We start from the raw sequence: 13,738 nt of genomic DNA, 5'->3' as shown, positions 1-13,738 counted from the left end.
AGATAGCGGATGAAGATGATGGTATGTAGGGAGATTTCTCGTGGATAGAAATCCTGGAAGGTCTCCTGAAGGAAATGATTTTCAGTCCAATCAAAGATACCGTCAGGAGTGTATGAAGAGGGGTGGAACCAAGCTATGTCTTCTAAGAGGGCCCTAATAAGTGACTGAGAATGGCAAGTCAAACAAAATTCACAACCATGAAGACAACAGACTGCACAAGACGCACAACCAGGGTTAACGGGGTCCATAGATAGTCATTTATAAAAAGACTAGTTGGATTCCCTTCTCTTTGATGTCCCACAATTGATTTTGCTAGGCTCAAAGCCAGAAACCTCCTACTTCAGCCTTAGTTCTGCCTTGGGTTGCCCTCGAAGGACTATGTCATAGGCAGGGGCAGGGCCCTGTAAATCTCTTCGCCCTGCAGATTTTTTTTGTTTTGTTTTGTTTTTGGGGTGGGGGGGAGGGGGGTAGGGAAGCCCTGCCCTTGGAAGTCTCCATCCACCAAAAGAGATAAGAAAAGCCATAAATAACAAGTTCTTAGTTCTCTGAAATTTACTACTTTGTTGAAAATAGTTAACTTGAAAAGACTTCTCTCTTGCTTTTCTTACAAGCAATTTGTTACCAAGCTGGGCTTTGTTTTCTCTGGGGAAAACCCTTCCACCAACTTATACCTTTAAATCTACCCCAGAATTCCAAAATTCCAACCTAATACAGTAAAATCACAAGTCAGGGAAGAGCAAATGACAGACAGAAATTTTTACTAGCTAAATAGGCTAATTCCCTCCATGACTGAGCACAGACGTCTCTGAGAAAAACAGATCTCTGCAGCGCTGCTTGAGACTTTTTGCAGATTATCATAGCACTCAGCCTCTAATAAATCAAATGTTTTTGCCCAGATTAACCAACAGAAGTGCAGAATAAATTAAAGTAGCTTTTGTTTTTACACAGGCTTAACACTTATATTTATAGATTAACAGTTAACCCTACCAGACCTGAGGCCCTGAACCTAACTGTCCCCTATACCTGGGCTTCTGAGCATTAAAGAGAAAAAATCAACATGATATAGAAAATGTTAGTTACATGCAAACGAATGCTTAGAATAAGATGGGACTTGGAGACATTGTAGAAAATAGGTCTACCTTTCATCTAGCGCCAATATTCCACCTTTGTGTGCCAATCCACCCTGCAGGATGAGCCTTGTTTCACACAGAGCTACTTCTTGCAAAGTGAGCACTAGATGTTGCTCTTCACCTTATTGCATGGATTGTCTTTGTAAGACACTCCAGGATTTTGCTTGTTGTACCTGGAGTGCTTTTCCATGCACACAACACAGATACGATTAGACAATGTCCCGGGGGAATCTCTGGAGAATGATTGCGTGAGGTCATCCATTGAGGGCAGGGTTCCTTTTGTGGTGGGCTGATGTCCTGTATCCATCAATAAGTTTCAGGCACAGTTTCTGAATATATCTGGTGAAATAAACTGGCTTTTTTGAAGCAGCTTGCTGTTTTGAAGCATACAAGATATAAAAATTATAACTGGCCTACATAGAAAATTTTATGAAAAGCTGCCGGGGCCAGCAGTAATGACGATGAGACTGGTGAAGGTGGGTCATCTGGTCATTTTTGTCACAGCCACCCATATATTTATTATAGTCCTTTACCAGCTGTGGCATCTGTATTTCTTGCACACTGCCATCTTTATTTCTTCTGTTCATTACTACATTTTGGGCTGAATCAAAATAAATGTGATGGCCTTTCTATCCTGCCAAATTAAATATGTTACACTTTCTTGACATAGATAGTGACTGTCACCCCTAGCAAGTTTTTTTACACTTTTCGGTGATTTAGGAAACTGCTTCCCATTTTGCTGCAGGATTCCCACAATTCCTGTGTGTAATTCTGACAGTGCATATTTAGCAAGGGTTACAGAGTTGTAGAACCATTCCATGACAAGCATATGAGATTTATTTTCCATTGCATATGAGGTCAGGAGACAAACAATTGTATTTCCTACTGTGCCCAAGTCTTTTATAGGCCTTGGTGCAGCACCAGTGTAGATTTTTGCATTCAAAATGTAGCCAGTCTCACCTTCACAGAGAAGGAAAGACTTGATGCCCCACTTTATGGGATTATCCTTGATATACTGCTTGATGGCCAAGTGGTTTTTTTGTCAGGATCATCCCCTCATCTAGGCTCAAATGTTTCTTTGGCAGATAGAAGTGGAGAAATTTGGGGAGCAGACTTTCCAAGAAAGGCCTAACTTTATATATTCTATCTGTCTTATCAATATCTGTGTCTTCCTCATCAATTATGTGTAAAAAAACTCTAAAGGGCCAAGAATCTGTCTGAGTCATAACATTTCAAAATCTGGGAATAAACCCAACAAAGTCAGAGCCCTCATTTGTCCAATAATCCCGATAGCTGGGTTTTATACATAAGTATTCCATATAGATCCTCAGTCCAAGAAAATCCTTCATTTCTTCCACTGTGGCATCCTTGAAGTTTTTGGCATTGTAGGAGTTGGGCTTTGCTATATACAATTGGTGGGCCCGGAGGTTGGTTTTCTCTGTCAAATTTTGCCAGAAAGTATCATCCAAAAACAAGGATAAAAAGTCAATTGGTTCACTCTCCTCTATGATAGATCCAGGAATATTCACTGGGCTTTTTCCATCCTCATTGTAATTCAGATCTGTATTTGGTATACAAAATTCCTTGTCCAACATTCATCACCACCTAGATCTCCCCCATCAGCTGTTTGAGGGACACAACCCCCTTCTCTTACTATCGCTCTAGATCCATAAGGTTCAAGATTCTCCTCATCACTTGAGCTCTCACTATCTGTGTCACTTGAACTGGAAACATTCTTGATGAAATTCTGACTCCTCAGAGTCTGAATAAACCAAAGTATCAATCCACCTGTTGGACTGTGATAAGCCTAGACCTACTTTGCTTTCCTGTTGAAGTGCTTCATTCATCAACCACTCGTTTCATTGTGAATTTTCAGAATTTTTTTCACATCAAAGCACACAAAGTCAATTCAAACACATTGGGGCAGACATTTTCAATGGCTAAACTATGAGGCTTGACCATGATTGGTTGGTTATTTTTACTTCATGATGCATTTTTTTCACATACTAGTGAAAGTACTGAAAATTAAGTACAGCGGTCTGGTAGGGTTAATGAACAGATAATTATGCCAAGGCAGACAAGCGTCTGTACTCACACTCTCTCAGTAGACTAGCCCAAATGGGAGCTGAGCAGATAACTGAAACACTGCCCAACTCCCCAAATGGACTTGGGGGCACTTCCAGCAGCCATGCCCCAGAACAAAATTCTCAACCAATGTCTCAGTGAGAAAATACTGGAGGTGTTAAAACTGTGTCCAGTCCCCCTTCTCAGTATCAAAGTGGCTAGTCCCAAGCAAACAAACAGCAAAGTGAACTTAAAATTCCTTAATTGAATTTGAATTCCCTTACCTCTGGAGTTTTTTTCCTGATGACTCCAAAAGAATGCAGGGATATGTCAGTTGTCCCTTGTTTGGCTGTCACAATCACAGGATGCATCCCTGGGCCCCTGAAATTCCATCAGGTGGCACCTCCCCTACAGATCCTTAGGGCCTGGCAGCCAGGCAGGGGAGGCCATCCATCTCAGGTGTCAGAGACTAGGTGAGGGTAGGAACCTGTCTCTTATCTCGCAGGGGCCTCCAAATGTTGTATTGCAAATGAGATACAGGATGCTTTAATGAGCCAATTAATTAAAAGTCTATTATTGTGCATGACCCAGAGGGAGGTGTCTCTTTCAAATCTCTGAACAACACATACAGGAAGTTTCCAGTATTTATGCTTTTTGAGCTTTGTTTGCAGATATTACAAAGGGCTCTGTGTGAGTTATTGTTAGAGATAGTTATAACTTTGAATACATAATGAGTTAGTACTTGGCATAAGAATATGAGAATTATTATCAGTATTAGTCCATATTAGTCTATTGGATGGCTAGCTTGCAAAGTCAGACAGTTAAGTTTATATTTTTTCTATTATTTGAACTAAAAATATATATATAGATAGATAAGAGACTGTCTTAAAGTGACAGAGTTTACAAGACAAGGGATTATCTAACAACTAGAGGCCTGGTGCACGAAATTTGTACATGGGGGATGGGTCCCTCAGCTCAACCTGCATCCTCTCTAATCTGGGAGCCCTTAGGGGAGCCCTCTCCAATCCGGGAGCCGTGATGGCTTAGGCCCATCACGGTTCTCTGCTTTCTGCAGAGCCTGGCCACTCTGTGCCCACTGCTCAGAGGCTCTCTGCCGCCCAGAGGCCCTCTGCAGCCTGGGCAAGATGCTTGCCTCATTGCCATGGGAATAAAGCAAGAATTTTGCTAAGCTGCTCATGCTGCCCGCTCTCATAGGCCACCCCCCCAGGACTGGGGGACTCAGGCAGGGCTGAGGGGATTGGAAGCCTCCATCTTTGTGAGGGAGTGATGGTTAATTTGCATATTACCCTTTTATTAGATAGGATAGCAAAGAATTTCAAACAGCCATTTTTTTTTTTAAATACAAGATGGAGGTTACTATGCTTCAGGGTCACTGAAATTTAGAGTTCAGAAGATGAGTGGGAATCCACAAAATGAATGCAGGAGGCTAGAAAAAGTTATATATGGGTAGCCAAGGAAAGAAAGGGTTTCAATAAAGCAACTTACCAGTTTTGCCAAATATCTGGCAAATAAGTTGAGGATTGAACATTGAGTGTTAGTTTCATTATGTAGAGGTCCTTAAAGACCCTGACAATAGCAGTTAGGTGCAATGTAGAAAAAAAACATGAACAAAGTCAGTCCAAGCAATAATGGGCAAGCTGGAGGAGGAAGTAAGTTTTGGAGCCTTTTTTGAATCATCATTATAATAAATTATTTTTATGGAAATTAATAGAGGATTCATTACTATTATTAATATTTTATTTTTATGTTATTTATAAGCAACCTGGTAGTAAGGAAAAGCAAATGACTGGGGAAAAGGGGAAACAACTACAGGAATAAGGTCCTTTGCTTGGAAGAGAGGGGGCTGTATTTAGTATACATGAGATGAAATTAGGCTTAGAACATAAAAATTTTATTTATTACCACATATTAATGTCAGGAGAAAAGACAAAATATATAGGTACAGACATAGGAAAGTTTGTGAATGTGGAATTTCCTAATCAGTTAGAAATGTAGCAAATAAAACAGGACATGGGTGTGAAAATGCATCAAAACTGAAAATTCAGTGGAAATGGTAACTTAGAAGCAAAAATTAGCATGAAATCTCCTCAGAATTCTACAGAAGAATTGAGAAAGCCATTGGATTTTCTTGGCTGACATTATGTGTGTTTTAAACATAGATTCACACACACACACACACAAACAACACACTCGCACACACACACACACACACACACACACACACGCACACACACACAAAACTCTTACTATGTACAATGAACATTTGATCTCAAGGCAGATAATTTGATACGAGGCTTAATTGACCATGATACCTTATGGAAAATTGAAACTTTTCTCTGAGCTTCTATAACAAAATAGAGGTAACATTACATTTACATATAACTTGTGAACAAAGAACTATATCTATCCAAATTCCTTGTGCATTTGATTTTCCATATGTATCCTAGATATTCAAGATTGAAATTATTTTGCCTCTAATTTCTCCACCACATCCTCACATTCAAATGAATGGATAATGTCATGTACTGAGTTACCTCTTTCAACCCCCAATATTTCACCCAGACCTCTCTTCTACTCTCTCACCATGTCAAGTTTAGTTGATAAATAAGTCCCTAAAATTCGACCTCCTAAATATGTCCCTTTACTATAATTTATGCTTTTTATATCTGAACTTTAGGTCTTTGCAAACAAAAAGGCACAAGTTCATACACTTTTCTTTGGATTCTGTTTTAATTTTTTTTCTTCTGAATTGTGCTTATTGTTATCATCATTACTATGTTATTTTTTTTTAAAGTCCCAAACCAAAACAAGGCTTTTATTGTACATCTTTATAGTTTCACAAAGAAGTGTGACAAATCATTTGGCATTTCGGTGTTTCTATAGCCGGACAACTTAGATCTTATTCATTAGCCTGCTGAACTGTTCCTTTTTCAGAAACATAGATACCATCCAAAACTTTTCTGATATCCTTGTTTTTAACTGTTGTGGCTTGTTGAATCAAAGCAGCTAAATTTGATACAAGTTCAATGTCATTTCCTCCAAGAATCAACTCATCTTTCTGGGCTTGAGATACTGAACAAGCAACACCTGACCTCATCCGAACTCTGCGGATGTATTTTTCGCCCAAGAAATTTCTAATTTCAACAAAAGAACCATTCTCCTGAATAACGAGAATGGGGAAGTGAGGGTACACGACCTCATCTTGTAACAGAAGCCCAGTGTAACACCCTTGATCATGTTCTGTACATGACTGCAGATAGTGCGAACTGTGGCCAGTTCCTTTCTATTTCCCCACCAGTTGTCAACCCGGAGCCTCTTCTTTTTCTTTCCGAGGAGACTGAGCTCTACATTGATGTGGTTGAAGTCCCTCTGCAGGGTGCCTCTGGGGCCCTTCAAAATAACTGTGCGCCCCTTCAGAGTGATGTCCACATTTTCTGGAATGTCCACAGTCTGATTGCTGAGAATGGTCCTCATCCTCTCAGTAGTCACTGCAAAGAGCTCATTGCTATGTTATAATATTTTTCTTCATCATACAGTATTTTGCTTTTATTTTATTAGATTTTAAAAATGAATTCTCAGACATTTTAGCATTTCTGGTTCAATTTTTTACATACAACTTCTCACCTTTTTCATAAAATATTTACCAATTTATACTAAATACTACATAAGAATATCTTAGATTTTCTCAGCATAGTAAAGTATTGACCTTGAACATTGAAAAAATGTTTCTTATCTGGATTTACTTCTCACCTCTGCATTTGAATAACGAGTCAAGTAGCCTTATGAGTAATTGGACCTTTTGTGCAATAAGAACTTTTCTCTGTATTATAATTTATAGTACAGTTGAAGTGAGTGCTATGTGATGAGTCATTTTACTGAGACGATTAAGAAAGTTATTTCTAAAAGTCTGCTTAAGAGGCTAGAATATGTCTGAATTAAAAAGAATTACAGGCTACAATCATGACTATAAAATAAAGGTGCTCAGTAAGCAGCCCTATTATAATCAGAAAGTGAAGGAAACGAATCTCTGTCTTGTGTGCAGAGGCAGAGGAAATGATGAATACCTTAGGTAACTCATTCTGTGCAAAATCAATCTTTCACTGTCAATTTTAAATGAACTAATTTGTTCACAAATCTCCTCAGTCAGTTTGGAGCATACTCTGTTCCTTCATATTATAAAATTCTTTTATTTTGACTAGTCCATTGGGTAAGAAATCTAGGAATGTGTTAATATGATTAGACATATGTAGTAGGATAAGAATTGATTATTTTAATTTGTGTCTGCTCAAGTTAGAGTCCTTTTCTGGGCTGAACTATTGGCCCACTAATATATCAAGAGATTATTTTTTGATGAACATATATGCAAAGTTCAATTTAACTCTTTATTAGTCAATACTGCAGTAAACTTTCTACCCTGTTTCCCTGAAAATAAGACAGTGTGTTATATTAATTTTTTCTCCCAAAGTTGCGCTAGGTCTTATTTTGGGAGGATGTCTTATTTTCGGGGAAACACGGTAGAAATTAAGTCCTTTATTTTATTTTCAAGGAATGTTTAGCTTTAGGTACTATAATAAGAAAAATGTAAATGTATAACTATCTGAACATTAATTCTTTGGATCACAACATATTTATAAATTATGAATTAATATTGCTATCATTGTTTGTGGAATGCAAATTATAAATTTAATTGTCATTTATTAAATAAAAGATAGTTTTATAGAATAATATGAGAAAGAAATCTAAGTACTGTGCAAATATAAAATTTTCTCAAAAGACATGAAAATAAGATGTATGTGGCTCTCTTTCTGTTATTTTACACGTATTGGTACATTTTCATTCAGAAAAGGAACAGATGGAAATTTTGTGTAAAATAAATGTCTATTTCAAACCTATTAATTTTTAAAAATATATATATATTATATTGATTTTTTACAGAGAGGAAGAGAGAGCGATAGAGAGTTAGAAACATCAATGAGAGAGAATTATAGATCAGCTGCCTCTTGCATGCCCCCTACTAGGAATGTGCCCGCAACCAAGGTACATGCCCTTGACCGGAATCGAACCTGGGACCTTTCAGTCCGCAGGCCGACGCTCTATCCACTGAGCCAAACCAGTTTCGGCAAACCTATTTAGTTTTTACTTAAATACACTTAAAATGTATGCTTAAGTGAATTATATCTGCCTATGTTAAAACTGAAATGTAAATATTGAAAACCATTTTATACATTCATACACACATTTCATAGTATTTTTAAAAACATATTTAAAAGATTATCTATGACACTGCAGTCACACTGAGCCAGAAAGTAGGTCCCCGAAACCCAGGACCCTGGCAGGCGGCCCCGCCCATGTGTGAGCCACTGATAGATGCATGCATAGCTAACCAAGGACACACAGCCCCTGCACCAGTAAGTGGGATTTCCCCCTGCTTGGCTGCTAACCTCTGGACAAACACAGTCGCACCAAACCAGTACGCTAACCTCTGAGCCTGCTGACCTGGCAGGCAGTCCCAGGCATTTCTGTGAGCCCCTGCTAAATGCGCATATATCCAACCAAGGATGCACAACCCTGGCAGCAGAAACCCGGACTTCCAACGCCCCAGCTGCCAACCTCCAAACACTGCAGTTGCAGCAAACTAGTGAGTGGATTCCCCTACCAGCCACCCAGGCAGGTGGCCCCCAGGAACCTCAGTGAGACACTGTGAGTGTAAGGTGTGAGTGTACCCAACTAAAGTACACTACTCCCACAGAAGAAGCTGGGACTTGCATTTCCTAAGCTGCCAGCATCTTATTTCCACGGTCACACCACTGTAGTGTGTGGGCTCTATGAGCACACAGCCCCAGCCAGCTTCTGGACCCCTCTGTGAGCTTCCACTGGGCATGTGTCTCTTCAACCAAGTGGCAATGGCTCCCTCAGCAGGATCCATGACTTCCTCCTTACAGCTGCCTGCTTCTGGACATCCTTGGTGACTTATTGAGGACTTGCTTCCGCTGACAGGTAATACTGCTTCAATCACACCCCCAACTGCCCTCCCCTTCCAGCCTGATTGCCCTCAACTGCCCTCCACTACCAGCCTGATCACCCCCCTAACTTCCCTCCCCTGATGTCTTGGATGCACTCAACTGCCCTCCCCTGCAGGCCTGATCACCCCAATCGCCCTCCCCTGCAGGCCTGGTTGACCCCAACTGCCCTCCTCTTCGAGCCTGGTTGCCCCTAACTAACTTCCCCTGCTGGCCTGGTCGCTCCCAACTTCCCTTCCCTGAAGGCTTGGTCACCCCTAACTGCCCTCCCCTGACAGCCATCTTATGGTGGGCATCTTGTGATGATATGAGGTGTCACACAAGGACTTGAGGACCACCTAGGCTTTTATTAGTATAGATTGCTTAATCATTTTACCTTCTTTCATTTATCTCCTAATCCCCTTTCTCTCTAATAGCTGTTAGTCTGTCCCATGTAGCCATGCCTCTGGTTCTATTTTGTTCTTCAGTTTATTTTATTCATTAAATAACACATATAAGTGAGATCATATGGTACTTTCTTTCTCTGACCAGCTTATATAATACCTAGAATAATTCTCTCCAGGTGCACCCATACTGTTGCAAAAGGTAAGATTTCCTTCTCTTTACAGCCCAGTAGTATTCCATTGTGTAAATGTTCCACAGCTTTTAAATATGCTCATATATGATGGACCTTTGAATTGCTTCCAAAAATTGGCTAGTGTAAATAATGTGAAAACTAATATAGGGGTCATATATTCTATCAAATTAGATCGACCACAGACTTGGGAACTCTGGGAGTAGACGCTGGCTATGCTTTCCATGCTGGTGAAACTGAGCTGAGTGCCCCCCCTTCCAAGAGTTTCCTGTAAGATGCAATGTCAATGCCAAAGCCATCTTCACATTGAGCAGGTCCTGGTATTCTTTCAAATATCATGCCATTTCACTCTTTGTAATTCTCAACTCATTTTCTAATTTGTTGATTGTGTCCTGCATAGCACTAACATGGGCATTCTGCTTATCCTCCAGCTCTTAAAGCTGCTTTCCCAGTGCTTCGTTCATGACCCAACTTGCTTCAATCTCCAGGATCTTGGCCTTGAGCAGGTCGTGGCTCTCGGACACTTCAGCATCTCTTCCTGGTAGTGCACCTGCAGGTTGCTTCCGGTCTCTTCCAAGCCCTGGTGCTTCTTAACTATCCTCTGCCCTCTCCTTGCCAACATTTCATTAAAATGTTTAACCCGGGCCTGCTCTAACAGTCTTTGCAGGCTGCCTCAGGGAAGACAGTGATCCTAGAGATACTGGCCACCCCTGCGTGCTCTGGTCCCTGATTGCAGCCTGGACCCTGTGGGCAGCATCTGGTGCTGCCCGTCCCACCTGCATATGCAAATTTACCTGCTATCATTGTTGTGTTAATTTGTATATCACTCCTAATTGGCTGGTGGGGGTAGCAGAGGTAAGGTCAATCAGCGTCTTTCTCTTTTATCAGTGTAGATTAGCCTTCTACCTATTCCTCAAGCACACCACTTATGCTGCAGCCTTAGGGCCTGTGCATCAGCTATTACCTTTGACTGTGAAGCTCCTCACACAGGCAGTCACATTTGTCTCTCCTTCAAGGATGCTCAAATGTCTCATTCTCAGTAAGACCTGTCATGACAACTATATTTAAAATCACAAGTTTCAGCCATGCAATCCAAATCCCCTTGCCCTCTTTATTACATTTTTAGCACTTATTAATTTCTAACATAGTTTATAGTTGGTGATTTATTATGGCTATTGTTCCTTTCCTGTATCCTAGAATCTGTTTTGTGTGCTCCTGATATTCTGAGCACTCAAATTAAAGTCTGGTACATGGTAATATTCAATATTTGTTAAATAAGACTTAACATTTATAATATACTAGAGGCCCAGTGCACAAAATGTGTGCACTGATAGGGTCCCTAGTGGCTGCCAGCTGTCAGTCAGGTACTCCTTCCCTTCCCCCAGCCAGCTGCCCCCTGGTCAAACTTCTGGAAGAATTCTGATGGAGGGGACACTTTATATACTACCCTTTTATTATATAGGATTGTGGTTTGAGTGTAAATTATTTGCAGTTCCTAAGAGTGTAATTAGTTTGTATTATGTTATGATGTTGTATTGTATTCTTAGTATTTATTTTACCTTTTGTTTCTAAAGATATAATATGGTTTTCTTTCTAAAGCTGATATTATTCTGCTGATGTCTGTATTGGCTACTATCCACAATGTTATAGAATGAACCAAGTGCTAATATATTTATTAGTGTGTTGATCTCTTTAATTTATGACACAAACTCAGTGAGCTATGAACTCTAAATCTTTTGGTTTATTTGTTTAATAACAGCTGTTGCTATTATGTCTCATTTGAAAATAGTCCTGAAGTAAAAGCTATTGAACAATCTCTTACTTACAAATCCAAATTTCCAATTTGTGAAAGACATATGATAAAAAAGAGTCAAGTATTTTTAAATTTTTAACCTCTTTATCCCAAAGTATAATTAACAATTATACTCTACCTTTTAAATTTTATTGATGGTCACTATTCTTTAAGATTAGATACTTTATATGTGTCCCATAAATTATGTGAATTAATTGATTCAATTTAATTTTTTCTTTTGGTGCTAATTAATTAATTTTATATATTTAATAACTTTTTCCTTTAATTTATTGTGGTGACATTTATTAATAAAATTATATAGCTTTTAGGTGCACAAATCTAAATATATCATCTGTATATTGTGCTGTGTATTTATTACCCCAAGGCAAGTCTCCTTCCATCAAAATTTTTTCCTCTTATATACTCTTACCCTCTTCTACCTCCCTCACCTCCATTTCCTTCTGGTAATCACTATACTATTGTCTATGTTTATGAGTTTTTTTGTTTTGCTTTGTTTTTGTTTTTTGCTTAATCTCTTTACCTTTTTCACACAGCCCTGCATCCCTCCTCCCATCTGACAGCTGTCAGTCTATACTCTATAAATGAGTCTGTTTCTATTTTGTTTGTTAGTTTGTTTTGTCCATTTGATTCCACAGGTGAGTGAAAGCACGTAGTACTCGTCTTTCTCTGAGGGGCTTATTTCACTGAGCATAATGCTCTCCAGGTCCATCCTTGTTGTTGCAAAGTGTAAGATTTCCTTTTTATGGTTGAGTAGTATTCCATCATGTAAATGTACCACAGTTATTGTTTTTATAAAATATGTTTTTATTGATTTCAGAAATGAAGGAAGAGAGAAACATCATTGATGAGAATTATCAACTGGCTGCCTCCTGTACACCTCACACTGGTGATCAAGCCTGGATTCAAGGCATGTGTCCTGACCTGAATTGAACTGTGACCTCTTGGTTCATAGGTTGATGCTCAACCACTGAGCCACACTGGCTGTATTATATCACAGTTTTTATCCACTCATCTACTGATAGACACTTGGGCTGTTTCCAAATCTTGGCTCTTGTAAATAACACTGCAATGAACATAGGATAGGGTGCATATAGTCTTTTGTATTAGTGTTTTGGTTTTCTTTGTATACATTCCCAGAAATGAAATTGCTGGGTCAGAAAGCAGATCCATTTTTAATTCTTTTAAGAAACTCCATACTGTTTTCCACAGTGACTGCCTTCACACACTGCAGGAAAGTTCCTTGTTTCCTGGCAAACATTTGTTGTTTGTAGATTTATAGATAACCATATTGACAGGTGTGAGATGACATCTAATTGTGGCTTTAATTTGCATTTCTTTGATAATTAAAACATGCTCAGCAGTATTTCATATGTTTATTGACCTACTGTATGTCCTCTTTGGAGAAGTGTCTATTCAAGTAATTTGCCCATTTTAAAAATCGAGTTGTTTGCTTTTTGGTGTTAAGCTACAAAAGTTCTTCATAATGTTTGATATTGGCACACTATCAGATGTATCATTGCCAAATATGTTCTCTCCTTCAGTGGGTTGTCTTTTAATTTTGTTGATGATTTTCTTTGCTATATAAAAAAATCTTTTACTTTGATGTTGACCCATTTACTTATTTTTTTCTTTTGTTTACCTTGCCCAAGGAGCTATATCAGAAAACATTAATATGAGAAATACTTGAGATTTTACTATGCATGTATTCTTCTGGCATTTTTATGATTTCAAGTGAAACTTTTAAGTTTTTAATCCATTTTGAGTTTATTCTTCTTATGGTATAAGAAGGTGGTCTAGGTTCATTTCTTTACATGTATCTGTTCAACTTTCCTACGCCATATGTTTAATAGGCTATCCTTATCACATTGCATGTTCTTTCCTCCTTTGTCAAATGTTAATTGACCATAAATGCATGGATTTATTTCTGGGCTCATGAAGCAAGTATAAAGCTGTTTTGATTACTGTGGCCTTGTGGTACAGTAGTTTGATATCAGGTAGCATTAGTCCTCCAACTTTGTTATTCTTTCTCAATATTGTGCCTATTTAGGGTCTTTTGTTGTTTCATATAAACTTTTTAAATATTTGCTCTAGTTCTGTGAAACACCATTAATATCTT

At 38.8% G+C, this 13,738-nt stretch overlaps 1 pseudogene across 1 annotated transcript; it reads right to left on the bottom strand.

The window, feature by feature from the left end:
* Positions 1 to 5,993: 5,993 nt before the first annotated feature.
* LOC311617535 (large ribosomal subunit protein uL6-like) lies at positions 5,994 to 6,707 on the bottom strand (annotated as a pseudogene). Its single transcript has one exon. The product of its transcript is annotated as a large ribosomal subunit protein uL6-like (transcript).
* Positions 6,708 to 13,738: the final 7,031 nt, after the last annotated feature.

This window comes from Pipistrellus hanaki (assembly GCF_964339955.1).
Source record: "Pipistrellus hanaki genome assembly, chromosome: 2".
Lineage (NCBI taxonomy): Eukaryota > Metazoa > Chordata > Mammalia > Chiroptera > Vespertilionidae > Pipistrellus > Pipistrellus hanaki.
This window is presented reverse-complemented; position numbering and strand designations above follow the sequence as displayed.